The sequence below is a fragment of the Ambystoma mexicanum genome, unplaced genomic scaffold (assembly GCF_040938575.1).
Source record: "Ambystoma mexicanum isolate Mex_15411 unplaced genomic scaffold, UKY_AmexF1_1 Mex_scaf48, whole genome shotgun sequence".
Taxonomy (NCBI): Eukaryota; Metazoa; Chordata; class Amphibia; order Caudata; family Ambystomatidae; genus Ambystoma; species Ambystoma mexicanum.
Genome location: NW_027182464.1, coordinates 1,758,680 through 1,777,609, shown reverse-complemented (window position 1 = coordinate 1,777,609; position 18,930 = coordinate 1,758,680). Strand labels below are relative to the sequence as shown.

The 18,930-nt window shown below is 44.0% G+C and overlaps 4 non-coding genes across 4 annotated transcripts; all 4 read right to left on the bottom strand.

Annotated features, from left to right (window-relative positions):
* Nucleotides 1-1,299: 1,299 nt before the first annotated feature.
* On the bottom strand, nucleotides 1,300-1,406 carry LOC138560770 (U6 spliceosomal RNA). The gene has a single exon (XR_011299236.1). It is a non-coding gene; the product is annotated as a U6 spliceosomal RNA (small nuclear RNA).
* Nucleotides 1,407-6,756: 5,350 nt separating this feature from the next.
* LOC138560769 (U6 spliceosomal RNA) lies at nucleotides 6,757-6,863 on the bottom strand. Its single transcript, XR_011299235.1, has one exon. It is a non-coding gene; the product is annotated as a U6 spliceosomal RNA (small nuclear RNA).
* A 5,349-nt stretch (nucleotides 6,864-12,212) lies between these two features.
* On the bottom strand, nucleotides 12,213-12,319 carry LOC138560768 (U6 spliceosomal RNA). The gene has a single exon (XR_011299234.1). It is a non-coding gene; the product is annotated as a U6 spliceosomal RNA (small nuclear RNA).
* Nucleotides 12,320-17,669: 5,350 nt separating this feature from the next.
* On the bottom strand, nucleotides 17,670-17,776 carry LOC138560767 (U6 spliceosomal RNA). Its single transcript, XR_011299233.1, has one exon. It is a non-coding gene; the product is annotated as a U6 spliceosomal RNA (small nuclear RNA).
* Nucleotides 17,777-18,930: the final 1,154 nt, after the last annotated feature.

The window sequence follows — 18,930 nt, the reverse complement described above, 5'->3', positions numbered from 1 at the left end:
CTTGTACAGGCCCCTTCTGCAAAAGCATTACCGCTGTAGAAAGCAGTGAAAAGGTGAGGCAGTGTGCAGTCCCCCCACCCCCGACCCTGATCGGCCACGATCGGCCAAGGACCTCTCTATAAGAGCTGAGGGTGGAATTTTTCTGGACCTCAGTAACTTAGGGAGACATGGCTAAAGGGATCCTCAATCAACGGCCCAGCTTTTGCTCTGTGGCCTGTCCGAATATGTCTGTTCTCCAAATTACCTGCCGCTGCCCAGGTGTCAGATGGTGAGATGGAATGACCTCCCAGGAAGCATACTGGCAGATGATTTGCATAGGCACACCCCCTCTCCCTCTCTCTTAGCCCTGCTTACTCCACAGTAGCAAGTATCTGGGGAAAATATAGTGGTCGAGGTGGGGTAGCAGTAACTAGCAACTCTGAGAAAGTAAATCTGGGACACTTGGCGACCTGTGGGGAACAACTGCAGAGCTCAGTGCCCAGAAGTTTGTGGCACAGGGAGGAGGTCTGTTGGATTTCAGTAACTTGGAGACATGCAACCTGGTCGGGAGTGCTTCAGGTCTCCTTCCTTGCATGTTCCAAGCAACTCAACAAAGCATCAACAGGCTGAGATACCAACCACAGAGCCCCTTTCCACTTGATTAAAAGGCTAAAATCTTTTCCATGCAAATACATAGCCCCCAAATACCATATTTTCTTTGTTTTCTCTCTCTCTCCTCCCTGTCTCCTTCCCTCGCAAAGCACTCTCTCTTCCCCCCAGCCCCTCTCCCTCTCCCTACCATTAATTTTAAGTTTTCATGCACTGCAGCACATTGTGGCAATGGTATTTCACAATGGGACTGTTTGAAAGTTACAGAAATCAAAAAAGAAATCAACCAACTAAAAGCAGCCAAACCCGGAGTACACTGCTCAGCCCCATTTAAAGATTAAGGCCCAGAAGCAAGTAAAGCTGTAGTTCAGAGCGATATTTGCAAATAGCACCTTAAAGCAGTTTACGCTGGAGTGCACAACAAGGGGGAAAGTGATAATACTGAGTTTGGTAGAATGGGATAAAAAAAAACAAAAGAAGCGTGCCACTTGTAAAAGTACAAGTCAAGAAATTGAAGGGGACGGGGCTGTTCATTCAGTCAAGAGGACTCACAAGTAAAAGGCTCCTGAGGCATTAGTGTTGAATTTGGCGCAAAATGCATTGTGTTGTCGTGTAATATGAATGAACATACAATTTCAATCTTCAATAAAGAAAGATCTATTAAAAAATCAACACTTGCAAATTAAGAAAGTTTCTGTCCAGTCATGTTCCAAAAATAGTGAATGCTTTACGAATGTGCGTGTCATCCTTTAGAGCAGGGGCCGATTTAAATTTCCCATTATCATTCCAATATTAGTACATGTGTTGCAGAAGCAAGCGCAAAGGGAGAGTCAATCAAACCATTGATTAGGACCTCTGGTCAAAGGTTTGCCATACCAAATGTCCTTATTTCAGAGGGCAGAAAGTCCAAACACCATTTAGATATCGGGTGGTATGAAATGAAGAGGCAAACAACAACGAATAAGCATTCTTTGCTGCTGTATTGATCTGGCCCTAAAGGGTTTTAGTTTAATGCCAATTATATTTAAAGATATAAAGATTAATGGTCCAGGGTGCTTGCAAAATGAAAACCCCCTCCCCATCACAATGGCTGGGTCATACAAGCCTGAGAGCATCACAATAGACCCAATAGACATGAGAAAAACTCGGTACCTCTGAGTGTATGTGGGCCCATGGCTGTATCAAGGACAAGGCAAAAACAGGAGGTGGCTTAAGGAGTCAGCACCAGAGGCTGTCCGATTGAGCCCTGTAAGCAACAGATGTTGGACCATCCTATAAAGGATTCTGAGGCTGATTTCAATTTTAACTTTGCTGCTGATTTAAGGATTGCTCAACCTTCGACCCACGTCTAGTTTGCTTGGATAAGCCCTGGAAATCTTTTACAGCTTGTACTGGTGGGAGATGATGTGACTTTATCAACTGCAACGGGATATGAGGCATGTGTGCCACAAAAAGCAGGTCTAGGATTTTTTTATAAGAAAGCCGCTTTAAGAAGGGAACTTTGGGCAACCCCACTGAGAGCAAAAGTATTACACAAAAGGTAAGGGGGTCAGTGGGTCAACTGATACAATAAACTAACTCACAGTCAAATGTGCTAAGTCCAAATACTACCTGTTTCTACATTTTCCAGGCTTTTTGTCTCATTTCTTAACAGATCCATTCCTATGTACCTCTGTGCTTTCAACAGAGTTTTCATTGTAAGGGAGGGACATACAGTATACCTTAAACATTCCTGGGCAGGGAAGACTCTATGTAAAAGCAAGAGTAGCAGACAGCTTAAAAGAATCATCAGCAGGACCCTCTAGATCTTCCCCAAAAAACATAACATTATTTCTCTGCATGCATGTGCGTTGAACAGCGCAAGTAGTTTGGTTAATGTCAGTGGATAAATGTCACTTTCCCACAGCGCAGAACAAAATCACTTGTACAGGCCCCTTCTGCAAAAGCATTACCACTGTAGAAAGCAGTGAAGGTGAGGCAGTGTGCAGTCACCTCCGACACTTCCCTCCTCTGATCGGCCACGATCGGCCAAGGACCTCTCTATGAGAGCTGAGGGTGGAATTTTCTGGACCTCTGTAACTTGGGGAGACATGGCAAAAGGGATCCTCAATCAACAGCTCAGCCTTTGCTTTGTGGCCTGTCCGTATATATCTGTTCTCCAAATTACCTGCCGCTGCCCAGGTGTCAGCTGGTGAGATGGAATGACCTCCCAGGTAGGATCCTGGCAGATGATTTGCATAGGCAAACCCCCTCGCTCTCTTTCTTACCCCTGCTTACTCCACAGTAGCAAGTATCTGGGCAAAATATAGTGGTCGAGGTAGGGTAGCAGTAACTAGCAACTCTGAGAAAGTAAATCTGGGGAGCTTGGCGACTTGTGGGGAACAACTGCAGAGCTCATCTCCCAGAACTTTGTGGCACGGGGAGAAGGTCTGTGGGATTTCAGTAACTTGGAGACATGCAACCTGGTCGGGAGTGCTTCAGGTCTCCTTCCTTGCATGTTCCAAGCAACTCAACAAAGCATCAACAGGCTGCCATGCCAGCCACAGAGCCCCTTTCCACATGATTAAAAGCCTAAAATCTTTTCCATGCAAACACATAGCCACCGAAAACCATATTTTCTTTGTTTTCTCTCTCTCTGTCTCTCTCTCCTCCCTCCCTCCCTCCCTCCTTCCCATCCCCCATAACCCCCCCCTCCCTCTTCCTCTCCCTACCATTCATTTTAAGTTTTCCTGCACTGCAGCACATTGTGACAATGGTATTTCACAATCGGACTGTTTGAAAGTTACAGAAATAAAAAAAGAATTAACCAACTAAAAGCAGCCAAATCCGGAGTACACTGCTAAGCCACAATTAAAGATTAAGGCCTAGAAGCAAGTAAAGCTGTAGTTCAGAGCGATGTTTGCAAATAGCTCCTTAAAGCAGTTGACGCTGGAGTGCACAACAAGAGGAAAAGTGATAATACTCAGTTTGGTAGAATGGGATAAAAAACAAAAGCAGCGTGCCACTTCTAAAAGTACAAGTCAAGAAATTGAAGGAGATGGGGCTGTTCATTCAGTCAATAGGACTCACAAGTAAAAGTCTCCCGAGGCATTAGTGTTGAATTTGGCCCAAAATGTATTGTGTTGTCGTGTATTATGTATGAAAATACAATTTCAATCTTCATTAAAAAAAGATGTATTAAAAAATAAATACTTGCAGATTAAGAAAGTTTCTGTCCTGTCGTGTGCCAAAAATAGTGAATGCTTTACGAATGTGCGTGTCATCCTTTGAAGCAGGGGCCAATTCTATTTTCCCATTTTCATTCCAATATTAGTACATGTTTTGCTGAGGTACATAGGAATGGATCTGTTAAGAAATGAAACAAAAAGCCTGGAAAAATGTTGAAACAGGTAGGATTTGGACTTACAATAAACGGACTCACAGTCAGATGTGCTATCCCTTGACCCACTGACCCGCTTACCTTTTGTGTAATCCTTTTGCTCTCAGCAGTGTTGTCCAAAGTTCCCTACTTAAAGAGACTTTCTTATAAAAAAAGATCCTAGACATGTTTTTTATGGCCCACATGCCTCATATCCCGTTGCTCTTGATAAACTCACATCATCTCCCACCAATACAAGCTGTAAAAGATGTCAAGGGCATAGCCAAGGAAATTAGACGTGGGCCGAAGGTTGAGCAATCCTTAAATCAGCAGCAAAAATAACATTGAAATCAGCTTCAGAATCTCTTAAAGGATGGGCCAACACTGGTTGCTTGCAGGGCGCAATCGGGCTGACGCCTTAAGGCAAGCGCAAAGGGAGAGCCAACCAAACCATTGATTAGGACCTCTGGACTTTCTGCTCTTTAACATAAGGACATTTGATATGGCAAACGTTTGACCAAACACCATTTAGATGTCGGATGGTATGGAATTAAGCGGCAAACAGCAATACATCAGCATTCTTTGCTGCTTTATTGATCTGGTCCTAAAGGGTTTGGTTTAATGCCAATTATATTTAAAGATAAAAAGATTCATGCTCAACGGTGCTTGCAAATCGACACCCCTCTCCCCATCACGATGGCTGGGTGATGCAAGAGTGAGAGCATCACAGCAGACCCAGAGACATGAGAAACACTCTGTACCTCTGAGTGCATGTGGGCCCATGGCTGGATCAAGGACAAGGCAAGAATAGGAGATGGCTTAAGGTGTCAGCACCCAGGCTGCCCCATTGCGCACTGCCAGCAACAGATGTTGGACCATCCTTTAAGAGATTCTGAGGCTTATTTCAATGTTAACTTTGCTGCTGATTAAAGGATTGCTCAACCTTCGACCCGCGTCTAGTTTGCTTGGCTAAGCCCTGAAAATCTTTTACAGCTTGTATTGGTGGGAGATGATGTGAGTTTATCAAGAGCAACGGGATATGAGGCATGTGTGCCACAAAATGCAGGTCTATGATCTTTTATTTGAAAGCCACTTTGGAAAACCCTACTGAGAACAAAAGGATTACACAAAAGGAAAGGGGGTCAGGGGGGCAAGGGATAGCACATCTGAATGTGAGTCATTTAATTGTAAGTCCAAATCCTACGCGTTTCGACATTTTTCCAGGCTTTTTGTTTCAGTTCTTAACAGATCCACTCCTATGTACCTCTGTGCTTTCAACAGAGTTTTCATTGTAATGGAGGGACATACAGTATGCCTTAAACATGCCTGGGCAGGGAAGACTATGTAAAAGCAAGAGTAGCAGACAGCTTAATAAATCATCAGCAGGACCCTCTAGACCTTCCCCAAAAAACATAACATGATTTCTATGCATGTATGTGCGTTGAACAGCACAAGTAATTTGGTTAATGTCAGTGGATAAATGTCACTTTCCCACAGCGCAGACAAAATCACTTGTACAGGCCCCTTCTGCAAAAGCATTACCGCTGTAGAAAGCAGTGAAAAGGTGAGGCAGTGTGCAGTCCCCCCACCCCCGACCCTGATCGGCCACGATCGGCCAAGGACCTCTCTATAAGAGCTGAGGGTGGAATTTTTCTGGACCTCAGTAACTTAGGGAGACATGGCTAAAGGGATCCTCAATCAACGGCCCAGCTTTTGCTCTGTGGCCTGTCCGAATATGTCTGTTCTCCAAATTACCTGCCGCTGCCCAGGTGTCAGATGGTGAGATGGAATGACCTCCCAGGAAGCATACTGGCAGATGATTTGCATAGGCACACCCCCTCTCCCTCTCTCTTAGCCCTGCTTACTCCACAGTAGCAAGTATCTGGGGAAAATATAGTGGTCGAGGTGGGGTAGCAGTAACTAGCAACTCTGAGAAAGTAAATCTGGGACACTTGGCGACCTGTGGGGAACAACTGCAGAGCTCAGTGCCCAGAAGTTTGTGGCACAGGGAGGAGGTCTGTTGGATTTCAGTAACTTGGAGACATGCAACCTGGTCGGGAGTGCTTCAGGTCTCCTTCCTTGCATGTTCCAAGCAACTCAACAAAGCATCAACAGGCTGAGATACCAACCACAGAGCCCCTTTCCACTTGATTAAAAGGCTAAAATCTTTTCCATGCAAATACATAGCCCCCAAATACCATATTTTCTTTGTTTTCTCTCTCTCTCCTCCCTGTCTCCTTCCCTCGCAAAGCACTCTCTCTTCCCCCCAGCCCCTCTCCCTCTCCCTACCATTAATTTTAAGTTTTCATGCACTGCAGCACATTGTGGCAATGGTATTTCACAATGGGACTGTTTGAAAGTTACAGAAATCAAAAAAGAAATCAACCAACTAAAAGCAGCCAAACCCGGAGTACACTGCTCAGCCCCATTTAAAGATTAAGGCCCAGAAGCAAGTAAAGCTGTAGTTCAGAGCGATATTTGCAAATAGCACCTTAAAGCAGTTTACGCTGGAGTGCACAACAAGGGGGAAAGTGATAATACTGAGTTTGGTAGAATGGGATAAAAAAAAACAAAAGAAGCGTGCCACTTGTAAAAGTACAAGTCAAGAAATTGAAGGGGACGGGGCTGTTCATTCAGTCAAGAGGACTCACAAGTAAAAGGCTCCTGAGGCATTAGTGTTGAATTTGGCGCAAAATGCATTGTGTTGTCGTGTAATATGAATCAACATACAATTTCAATCTTCAATAAAGAAAGATCTATTAAAAAATCAACACTTGCAAATTAAGAAAGTTTCTGTCCAGTCATGTTCCAAAAATAGTGAATGCTTTACGAATGTGCGTGTCATCCTTTAGAGCAGGGGCCGATTTAAATTTCCCATTATCATTCCAATATTAGTACATGTGTTGCAGAAGCAAGCGCAAAGGGAGAGTCAATCAAACCATTGATTAGGACCTCTGGTCAAAGGTTTGCCATACCAAATGTCCTTATTTCAGAGGGCAGAAAGTCCAAACACCATTTAGATATCGGGTGGTATGAAATGAAGAGGCAAACAACAACGAATAAGCATTCTTTGCTGCTGTATTGATCTGGCCCTAAAGGGTTTTAGTTTAATGCCAATTATATTTAAAGATATAAAGATTAATGGTCCAGGGTGCTTGCAAAATGAAAACCCCCTCCCCATCACAATGGCTGGGTCATACAAGCCTGAGAGCATCACAATAGACCCAATAGACATGAGAAAAACTCGGTACCTCTGAGTGTATGTGGGCCCATGGCTGTATCAAGGACAAGGCAAAAACAGGAGGTGGCTTAAGGAGTCAGCACCAGAGGCTGTCCGATTGAGCCCTGTAAGCAACAGATGTTGGACCATCCTATAAAGGATTCTGAGGCTGATTTCAATTTTAACTTTGCTGCTGATTTAAGGATTGCTCAACCTTCGACCCACGTCTAGTTTGCTTGGATAAGCCCTGGAAATCTTTTACAGCTTGTACTGGTGGGAGATGATGTGACTTTATCAACTGCAACGGGATATGAGGCATGTGTGCCACAAAAAGCAGGTCTAGGATTTTTTTATAAGAAAGCCGCTTTAAGAAGGGAACTTTGGGCAACCCCACTGAGAGCAAAAGTATTACACAAAAGGTAAGGGGGTCAGTGGGTCAACTGATACAATAAACTAACTCACAGTCAAATGTGCTAAGTCCAAATACTACCTGTTTCTACATTTTCCAGGCTTTTTGTCTCATTTCTTAACAGATCCATTCCTATGTACCTCTGTGCTTTCAACAGAGTTTTCATTGTAAGGGAGGGACATACAGTATACCTTAAACATTCCTGGGCAGGGAAGACTCTATGTAAAAGCAAGAGTAGCAGACAGCTTAAAAGAATCATCAGCAGGACCCTCTAGATCTTCCCCAAAAAACATAACATTATTTCTCTGCATGCATGTGCGTTGAACAGCGCAAGTAGTTTGGTTAATGTCAGTGGATAAATGTCACTTTCCCACAGCGCAGAACAAAATCACTTGTACAGGCCCCTTCTGCAAAAGCATTACCACTGTAGAAAGCAGTGAAGGTGAGGCAGTGTGCAGTCACCTCCGACACTTCCCTCCTCTGATCGGCCACGATCGGCCAAGGACCTCTCTATGAGAGCTGAGGGTGGAATTTTCTGGACCTCTGTAACTTGGGGAGACATGGCAAAAGGGATCCTCAATCAACAGCTCAGCCTTTGCTTTGTGGCCTGTCCGTATATATCTGTTCTCCAAATTACCTGCCGCTGCCCAGGTGTCAGCTGGTGAGATGGAATGACCTCCCAGGTAGGATCCTGGCAGATGATTTGCATAGGCAAACCCCCTCGCTCTCTTTCTTACCCCTGCTTACTCCACAGTAGCAAGTATCTGGGCAAAATATAGTGGTCGAGGTAGGGTAGCAGTAACTAGCAACTCTGAGAAAGAAAATCTGGGGAGCTTGGCGACTTGTGGGGAACAACTGCAGAGCTCATCTCCCAGAACTTTGTGGCACGGGGAGAAGGTCTGTGGGATTTCAGTAACTTGGAGACATGCAACCTGGTCGGGAGTGCTTCAGGTCTCCTTCCTTGCATGTTCCAAGCAACTCAACAAAGCATCAACAGGCTGCCATGCCAGCCACAGAGCCCCTTTCCACATGATTAAAAGCCTAAAATCTTTTCCATGCAAACACATAGCCACCGAAAACCATATTTTCTTTGTTTTCTCTCTCTCTGTCTCTCTCTCCTCCCTCCCTCCCTCCCTCCTTCCCATCCCCCATAACCCCCCCTCCCTCTTCCTCTCCCTACCATTCATTTTAAGTTTTCCTGCACTGCAGCACATTGTGACAATGGTATTTCACAATCGGACTGTTTGAAAGTTACAGAAATAAAAAAAGAATTAACCAACTAAAAGCAGCCAAATCCGGAGTACACTGCTAAGCCACAATTAAAGATTAAGGCCTAGAAGCAAGTAAAGCTGTAGTTCAGAGCGATGTTTGCAAATAGCTCCTTAAAGCAGTTGACGCTGGAGTGCACAACAAGAGGAAAAGTGATAATACTCAGTTTGGTAGAATGGGATAAAAAACAAAAGCAGCGTGCCACTTCTAAAAGTACAAGTCAAGAAATTGAAGGAGATGGGGCTGTTCATTCAGTCAATAGGACTCACAAGTAAAAGTCTCCCGAGGCATTAGTGTTGAATTTGGCCCAAAATGTATTGTGTTGTCGTGTATTATGTATGAAAATACAATTTCAATCTTCATTAAAAAAAGATGTATTAAAAAATAAATACTTGCAGATTAAGAAAGTTTCTGTCCTGTCGTGTGCCAAAAATAGTGAATGCTTTACGAATGTGCGTGTCATCCTTTGAAGCAGGGGCCAATTCTATTTTCCCATTTTCATTCCAATATTAGTACATGTTTTGCTGAGGTACATAGGAATGGATCTGTTAAGAAATGAAACAAAAAGCCTGGAAAAATGTTGAAACAGGTAGGATTTGGACTTACAATAAACGGACTCACAGTCAGATGTGCTATCCCTTGACCCACTGACCCGCTTACCTTTTGTGTAATCCTTTTGCTCTCAGCAGTGTTGTCCAAAGTTCCCTACTTAAAGAGACTTTCTTATAAAAAAAGATCCTAGACATGTCTTTTATGGCCCACATGCCTCATATCCCGTTGCTCTTGATAAACTCACATCATCTCCCACCAATACAAGCTGTAAAAGATGTCAAGGGCATAGCCAAGGAAATTAGACGTGGGCCGAAGGTTGAGCAATCCTTAAATCAGCAGCAAAAATAACATTGAAATCAGCTTCAGAATCTCTTAAAGGATGGGCCAACACTGGTTGCTTGCAGGGCGCAATCGGGCTGACGCCTTAAGGCAAGCGCAAAGGGAGAGCCAACCAAACCATTGATTAGGACCTCTGGACTTTCTGCTCTTTAACATAAGGACATTTGATATGGCAAACGTTTGACCAAACACCATTTAGATGTCGGATGGTATGGAATTAAGCGGCAAACAGCAATACATCAGCATTCTTTGCTGCTTTATTGATCTGGTCCTAAAGGGTTTGGTTTAATGCCAATTATATTTAAAGATAAAAAGATTCATGCTCAACGGTGCTTGCAAATCGACACCCCTCTCCCCATCACGATGGCTGGGTGATGCAAGAGTGAGAGCATCACAGCAGACCCAGAGACATGAGAAACACTCTGTACCTCTGAGTGCATGTGGGCCCATGGCTGGATCAAGGACAAGGCAAGAATAGGAGATGGCTTAAGGTGTCAGCACCCAGGCTGCCCCATTGCGCACTGCCAGCAACAGATGTTGGACCATCCTTTAAGAGATTCTGAGGCTTATTTCAATGTTAACTTTGCTGCTGATTAAAGGATTGCTCAACCTTCGACCCGCGTCTAGTTTGCTTGGCTAAGCCCTGAAAATCTTTTACAGCTTGTATTGGTGGGAGATGATGTGAGTTTATCAAGAGCAACGGGATATGAGGCATGTGTGCCACAAAATGCAGGTCTATGATCTTTTATTTGAAAGCCACTTTGGAAAACCCTACTGAGAACAAAAGGATTACACAAAAGGAAAGGGGGTCAGGGGGGCAAGGGATAGCACATCTGAATGTGAGTCATTTAATTGTAAGTCCAAATCCTACGCGTTTCGACATTTTTCCAGGCTTTTTGTTTCAGTTCTTAACAGATCCACTCCTATGTACCTCTGTGCTTTCAACAGAGTTTTCATTGTAATGGAGGGACATACAGTATGCCTTAAACATGCCTGGGCAGGGAAGACTATGTAAAAGCAAGAGTAGCAGACAGCTTAATAAATCATCAGCAGGACCCTCTAGACCTTCCCCAAAAAACATAACATGATTTCTATGCATGTATGTGCGTTGAACAGCACAAGTAATTTGGTTAATGTCAGTGGATAAATGTCACTTTCCCACAGCGCAGACAAAATCACTTGTACAGGCCCCTTCTGCAAAAGCATTACCGCTGTAGAAAGCAGTGAAAAGGTGAGGCAGTGTGCAGTCCCCCCACCCCCGACCCTGATCGGCCACGATCGGCCAAGGACCTCTCTATAAGAGCTGAGGGTGGAATTTTTCTGGACCTCAGTAACTTAGGGAGACATGGCTAAAGGGATCCTCAATCAACGGCCCAGCTTTTGCTCTGTGGCCTGTCCGAATATGTCTGTTCTCCAAATTACCTGCCGCTGCCCAGGTGTCAGATGGTGAGATGGAATGACCTCCCAGGAAGCATACTGGCAGATGATTTGCATAGGCACACCCCCTCTCCCTCTCTCTTAGCCCTGCTTACTCCACAGTAGCAAGTATCTGGGGAAAATATAGTGGTCGAGGTGGGGTAGCAGTAACTAGCAACTCTGAGAAAGTAAATCTGGGACACTTGGCGACCTGTGGGGAACAACTGCAGAGCTCAGTGCCCAGAAGTTTGTGGCACAGGGAGGAGGTCTGTTGGATTTCAGTAACTTGGAGACATGCAACCTGGTCGGGAGTGCTTCAGGTCTCCTTCCTTGCATGTTCCAAGCAACTCAACAAAGCATCAACAGGCTGAGATACCAACCACAGAGCCCCTTTCCACTTGATTAAAAGGCTAAAATCTTTTCCATGCAAATACATAGCCCCCAAATACCATATTTTCTTTGTTTTCTCTCTCTCTCCTCCCTGTCTCCTTCCCTCGCAAAGCACTCTCTCTTCCCCCCAGCCCCTCTCCCTCTCCCTACCATTAATTTTAAGTTTTCATGCACTGCAGCACATTGTGGCAATGGTATTTCACAATGGGACTGTTTGAAAGTTACAGAAATCAAAAAAGAAATCAACCAACTAAAAGCAGCCAAACCCGGAGTACACTGCTCAGCCCCATTTAAAGATTAAGGCCCAGAAGCAAGTAAAGCTGTAGTTCAGAGCGATATTTGCAAATAGCACCTTAAAGCAGTTTACGCTGGAGTGCACAACAAGGGGGAAAGTGATAATACTGAGTTTGGTAGAATGGGATAAAAAAAAACAAAAGAAGCGTGCCACTTGTAAAAGTACAAGTCAAGAAATTGAAGGGGACGGGGCTGTTCATTCAGTCAAGAGGACTCACAAGTAAAAGGCTCCTGAGGCATTAGTGTTGAATTTGGCGCAAAATGCATTGTGTTGTCGTGTAATATGAATGAACATACAATTTCAATCTTCAATAAAGAAAGATCTATTAAAAAATCAACACTTGCAAATTAAGAAAGTTTCTGTCCAGTCATGTTCCAAAAATAGTGAATGCTTTACGAATGTGCGTGTCATCCTTTAGAGCAGGGGCCGATTTAAATTTCCCATTATCATTCCAATATTAGTACATGTGTTGCAGAAGCAAGCGCAAAGGGAGAGTCAATCAAACCATTGATTAGGACCTCTGGTCAAAGGTTTGCCATACCAAATGTCCTTATTTCAGAGGGCAGAAAGTCCAAACACCATTTAGATATCGGGTGGTATGAAATGAAGAGGCAAACAACAACGAATAAGCATTCTTTGCTGCTGTATTGATCTGGCCCTAAAGGGTTTTAGTTTAATGCCAATTATATTTAAAGATATAAAGATTAATGGTCCAGGGTGCTTGCAAAATGAAAACCCCCTCCCCATCACAATGGCTGGGTCATACAAGCCTGAGAGCATCACAATAGACCCAATAGACATGAGAAAAACTCGGTACCTCTGAGTGTATGTGGGCCCATGGCTGTATCAAGGACAAGGCAAAAACAGGAGGTGGCTTAAGGAGTCAGCACCAGAGGCTGTCCGATTGAGCCCTGTAAGCAACAGATGTTGGACCATCCTATAAAGGATTCTGAGGCTGATTTCAATTTTAACTTTGCTGCTGATTTAAGGATTGCTCAACCTTCGACCCACGTCTAGTTTGCTTGGATAAGCCCTGGAAATCTTTTACAGCTTGTACTGGTGGGAGATGATGTGACTTTATCAACTGCAACGGGATATGAGGCATGTGTGCCACAAAAAGCAGGTCTAGGATTTTTTTATAAGAAAGCCGCTTTAAGAAGGGAACTTTGGGCAACCCCACTGAGAGCAAAAGTATTACACAAAAGGTAAGGGGGTCAGTGGGTCAACTGATACAATAAACTAACTCACAGTCAAATGTGCTAAGTCCAAATACTACCTGTTTCTACATTTTCCAGGCTTTTTGTCTCATTTCTTAACAGATCCATTCCTATGTACCTCTGTGCTTTCAACAGAGTTTTCATTGTAAGGGAGGGACATACAGTATACCTTAAACATTCCTGGGCAGGGAAGACTCTATGTAAAAGCAAGAGTAGCAGACAGCTTAAAAGAATCATCAGCAGGACCCTCTAGATCTTCCCCAAAAAACATAACATTATTTCTCTGCATGCATGTGCGTTGAACAGCGCAAGTAGTTTGGTTAATGTCAGTGGATAAATGTCACTTTCCCACAGCGCAGAACAAAATCACTTGTACAGGCCCCTTCTGCAAAAGCATTACCACTGTAGAAAGCAGTGAAGGTGAGGCAGTGTGCAGTCACCTCCGACACTTCCCTCCTCTGATCGGCCACGATCGGCCAAGGACCTCTCTATGAGAGCTGAGGGTGGAATTTTCTGGACCTCTGTAACTTGGGGAGACATGGCAAAAGGGATCCTCAATCAACAGCTCAGCCTTTGCTTTGTGGCCTGTCCGTATATATCTGTTCTCCAAATTACCTGCCGCTGCCCAGGTGTCAGCTGGTGAGATGGAATGACCTCCCAGGTAGGATCCTGGCAGATGATTTGCATAGGCAAACCCCCTCGCTCTCTTTCTTACCCCTGCTTACTCCACAGTAGCAAGTATCTGGGCAAAATATAGTGGTCGAGGTAGGGTAGCAGTAACTAGCAACTCTGAGAAAGTAAATCTGGGGAGCTTGGCGACTTGTGGGGAACAACTGCAGAGCTCATCTCCCAGAACTTTGTGGCACGGGGAGAAGGTCTGTGGGATTTCAGTAACTTGGAGACATGCAACCTGGTCGGGAGTGCTTCAGGTCTCCTTCCTTGCATGTTCCAAGCAACTCAACAAAGCATCAACAGGCTGCCATGCCAGCCACAGAGCCCCTTTCCACATGATTAAAAGCCTAAAATCTTTTCCATGCAAACACATAGCCACCGAAAACCATATTTTCTTTGTTTTCTCTCTCTCTGTCTCTCTCTCCTCCCTCCCTCCCTCCCTCCTTCCCATCCCCCATAACCCCCCCCTCCCTCTTCCTCTCCCTACCATTCATTTTAAGTTTTCCTGCACTGCAGCACATTGTGACAATGGTATTTCACAATCGGACTGTTTGAAAGTTACAGAAATAAAAAAAGAATTAACCAACTAAAAGCAGCCAAATCCGGAGTACACTGCTAAGCCACAATTAAAGATTAAGGCCTAGAAGCAAGTAAAGCTGTAGTTCAGAGCGATGTTTGCAAATAGCTCCTTAAAGCAGTTGACGCTGGAGTGCACAACAAGAGGAAAAGTGATAATACTCAGTTTGGTAGAATGGGATAAAAAACAAAAGCAGCGTGCCACTTCTAAAAGTACAAGTCAAGAAATTGAAGGAGATGGGGCTGTTCATTCAGTCAATAGGACTCACAAGTAAAAGTCTCCCGAGGCATTAGTGTTGAATTTGGCCCAAAATGTATTGTGTTGTCGTGTATTATGTATGAAAATACAATTTCAATCTTCATTAAAAAAAGATGTATTAAAAAATAAATACTTGCAGATTAAGAAAGTTTCTGTCCTGTCGTGTGCCAAAAATAGTGAATGCTTTACGAATGTGCGTGTCATCCTTTGAAGCAGGGGCCAATTCTATTTTCCCATTTTCATTCCAATATTAGTACATGTTTTGCTGAGGTACATAGGAATGGATCTGTTAAGAAATGAAACAAAAAGCCTGGAAAAATGTTGAAACAGGTAGGATTTGGACTTACAATAAACGGACTCACAGTCAGATGTGCTATCCCTTGACCCACTGACCCGCTTACCTTTTGTGTAATCCTTTTGCTCTCAGCAGTGTTGTCCAAAGTTCCCTACTTAAAGAGACTTTCTTATAAAAAAAGATCCTAGACATGTTTTTTATGGCCCACATGCCTCATATCCCGTTGCTCTTGATAAACTCACATCATCTCCCACCAATACAAGCTGTAAAAGATGTCAAGGGCATAGCCAAGGAAATTAGACGTGGGCCGAAGGTTGAGCAATCCTTAAATCAGCAGCAAAAATAACATTGAAATCAGCTTCAGAATCTCTTAAAGGATGGGCCAACACTGGTTGCTTGCAGGGCGCAATCGGGCTGACGCCTTAAGGCAAGCGCAAAGGGAGAGCCAACCAAACCATTGATTAGGACCTCTGGACTTTCTGCTCTTTAACATAAGGACATTTGATATGGCAAACGTTTGACCAAACACCATTTAGATGTCGGATGGTATGGAATTAAGCGGCAAACAGCAATACATCAGCATTCTTTGCTGCTTTATTGATCTGGTCCTAAAGGGTTTGGTTTAATGCCAATTATATTTAAAGATAAAAAGATTCATGCTCAACGGTGCTTGCAAATCGACACCCCTCTCCCCATCACGATGGCTGGGTGATGCAAGAGTGAGAGCATCACAGCAGACCCAGAGACATGAGAAACACTCTGTACCTCTGAGTGCATGTGGGCCCATGGCTGGATCAAGGACAAGGCAAGAATAGGAGATGGCTTAAGGTGTCAGCACCCAGGCTGCCCCATTGCGCACTGCCAGCAACAGATGTTGGACCATCCTTTAAGAGATTCTGAGGCTTATTTCAATGTTAACTTTGCTGCTGATTAAAGGATTGCTCAACCTTCGACCCGCGTCTAGTTTGCTTGGCTAAGCCCTGAAAATCTTTTACAGCTTGTATTGGTGGGAGATGATGTGAGTTTATCAAGAGCAACGGGATATGAGGCATGTGTGCCACAAAATGCAGGTCTATGATCTTTTATTTGAAAGCCACTTTGGAAAACCCTACTGAGAACAAAAGGATTACACAAAAGGAAAGGGGGTCAGGGGGGCAAGGGATAGCACATCTGAATGTGAGTCATTTAATTGTAAGTCCAAATCCTACGCGTTTCGACATTTTTCCAGGCTTTTTGTTTCAGTTCTTAACAGATCCACTCCTATGTACCTCTGTGCTTTCAACAGAGTTTTCATTGTAATGGAGGGACATACAGTATGCCTTAAACATGCCTGGGCAGGGAAGACTATGTAAAAGCAAGAGTAGCAGACAGCTTAATAAATCATCAGCAGGACCCTCTAGACCTTCCCCAAAAAACATAACATGATTTCTATGCATGTATGTGCGTTGAACAGCACAAGTAATTTGGTTAATGTCAGTGGATAAATGTCACTTTCCCACAGCGCAGACAAAATCACTTGTACAGGCCCCTTCTGCAAAAGCATTACCGCTGTAGAAAGCAGTGAAAAGGTGAGGCAGTGTGCAGTCCCCCCACCCCCGACCCTGATCGGCCACGATCGGCCAAGGACCTCTCTATAAGAGCTGAGGGTGGAATTTTTCTGGACCTCAGTAACTTAGGGAGACATGGCTAAAGGGATCCTCAATCAACGGCCCAGCTTTTGCTCTGTGGCCTGTCCGAATATGTCTGTTCTCCAAATTACCTGCCGCTGCCCAGGTGTCAGATGGTGAGATGGAATGACCTCCCAGGAAGCATACTGGCAGATGATTTGCATAGGCACACCCCCTCTCCCTCTCTCTTAGCCCTGCTTACTCCACAGTAGCAAGTATCTGGGGAAAATATAGTGGTCGAGGTGGGGTAGCAGTAACTAGCAACTCTGAGAAAGTAAATCTGGGACACTTGGCGACCTGTGGGGAACAACTGCAGAGCTCAGTGCCCAGAAGTTTGTGGCACAGGGAGGAGGTCTGTTGGATTTCAGTAACTTGGAGACATGCAACCTGGTCGGGAGTGCTTCAGGTCTCCTTCCTTGCATGTTCCAAGCAACTCAACAAAGCATCAACAGGCTGAGATACCAACCACAGAGCCCCTTTCCACTTGATTAAAAGGCTAAAATCTTTTCCATGCAAATACATAGCCCCCAAATACCATATTTTCTTTGTTTTCTCTCTCTCTCCTCCCTGTCTCCTTCCCTCGCAAAGCACTCTCTCTTCCCCCCAGCCCCTCTCCCTCTCCCTACCATTAATTTTAAGTTTTCATGCACTGCAGCACATTGTGGCAATGGTATTTCACAATGGGACTGTTTGAAAGTTACAGAAATCAAAAAAGAAATCAACCAACTAAAAGCAGCCAAACCCGGAGTACACTGCTCAGCCCCATTTAAAGATTAAGGCCCAGAAGCAAGTAAAGCTGTAGTTCAGAGCGATATTTGCAAATAGCACCTTAAAGCAGTTTACGCTGGAGTGCACAACAAGGGGGAAAGTGATAATACTGAGTTTGGTAGAATGGGATAAAAAAAAACAAAAGAAGCGTGCCACTTGTAAAAGTACAAGTCAAGAAATTGAAGGGGACGGGGCTGTTCATTCAGTCAAGAGGACTCACAAGTAAAAGGCTCCTGAGGCATTAGTGTTGAATTTGGCGCAAAATGCATTGTGTTGTCGTGTAATATGAATGAACATACAATTTCAATCTTCAATAAAGAAAGATCTATTAAAAAATCAACACTTGCAAATTAAGAAAGTTTCTGTCCAGTCATGTTCCAAAAATAGTGAATGCTTTACGAATGTGCGTGTCATCCTTTAGAGCAGGGGCCGATTTAAATTTCCCATTATCATTCCAATATTAGTACATGTGTTGCAGAAGCAAGCGCAAAGGGAGAGTCAATCAAACCATTGATTAGGACCTCTGGTCAAAGGTTTGCCATACCAAATGTCCTTATTTCAGAGGGCAGAAAGTCCAAACACCATTTAGATATCGGGTGGTATGAAATGAAGAGGCAAACAACAACGAATAAGCATTCTTTGCTGCTGTATTGATCTGGCCCTAAAGGGTTTTAGTTTAATGCCAATTATATTTAAAGATATAAAGATTAATGGTCCAGGGTGCTTGCAAAATGAAAACCCCCTCCCCATCACAATGGCTGGGTCATACAAGCCTGAGAGCATCACAATAGACCCAATAGACATGAGAAAAACTCGGTACCTCTGAGTGTATGTGGGCCCATGGCTGTATCAAGGACAAGGCAAAAACAGGAGGTGGCTTAAGGAGTCAGCACCAGAGGCTGTCCGATTGAGCCCTGTAAGCAACAGATGTTGGACCATCCTATAAAGGATTCTGAGGCTGATTTCAATTTTAACTTTGCTGCTGATTTAAGGATTGCTCAACCTTCGACCCACGTCTAGTTTGCTTGGATAAGCCCTGGAAATCTTTTACAGCTTGTACTGGTGGGAGATGATGTGACTTTATCAACTGCAACGGGATATGAGGCATGTGTGCCACAAAAAGCAGGTCTAGGATTTTTTTATAAGAAAGCCGCTTTAAGAAGGGAACTTTGGGCAACCCCACTGAGAGCAAAAGTATTACACAAAAGGTAAGGGGGTCAGTGGGTCAACTGATACAATAAACTAACTCACAGTCAAATGTGCTAAGTCCAAATACTACCTGTTTCTACATTTTCCAGGCTTTTTGTCTCATTTCTTAACAGATCCATTCCTATGTACCTCTGTGCTTTCAACAGAGTTTTCATTGTAAGGGAGGGACATACAGTATACCTTAAACATTCCTGGGCAGGGAAGACTCTATGTAAAAGCAAGAGTAGCAGACAGCTTAAAAGAATCATCAGCAGGACCCTCTAGATCTTCCCCAAAAAACATAACATTATTTCTCTGCATGCATGTGCGTTGAACAGCGCAAGTAGTTTGGTTAATGTCAGTGGATAAATGTCACTTTCCCACAGCGCAGAACAAAATCACTTGTACAGGCCCCTTCTGCAAAAGCATTACCACTGTAGAAAGCAGTGAAG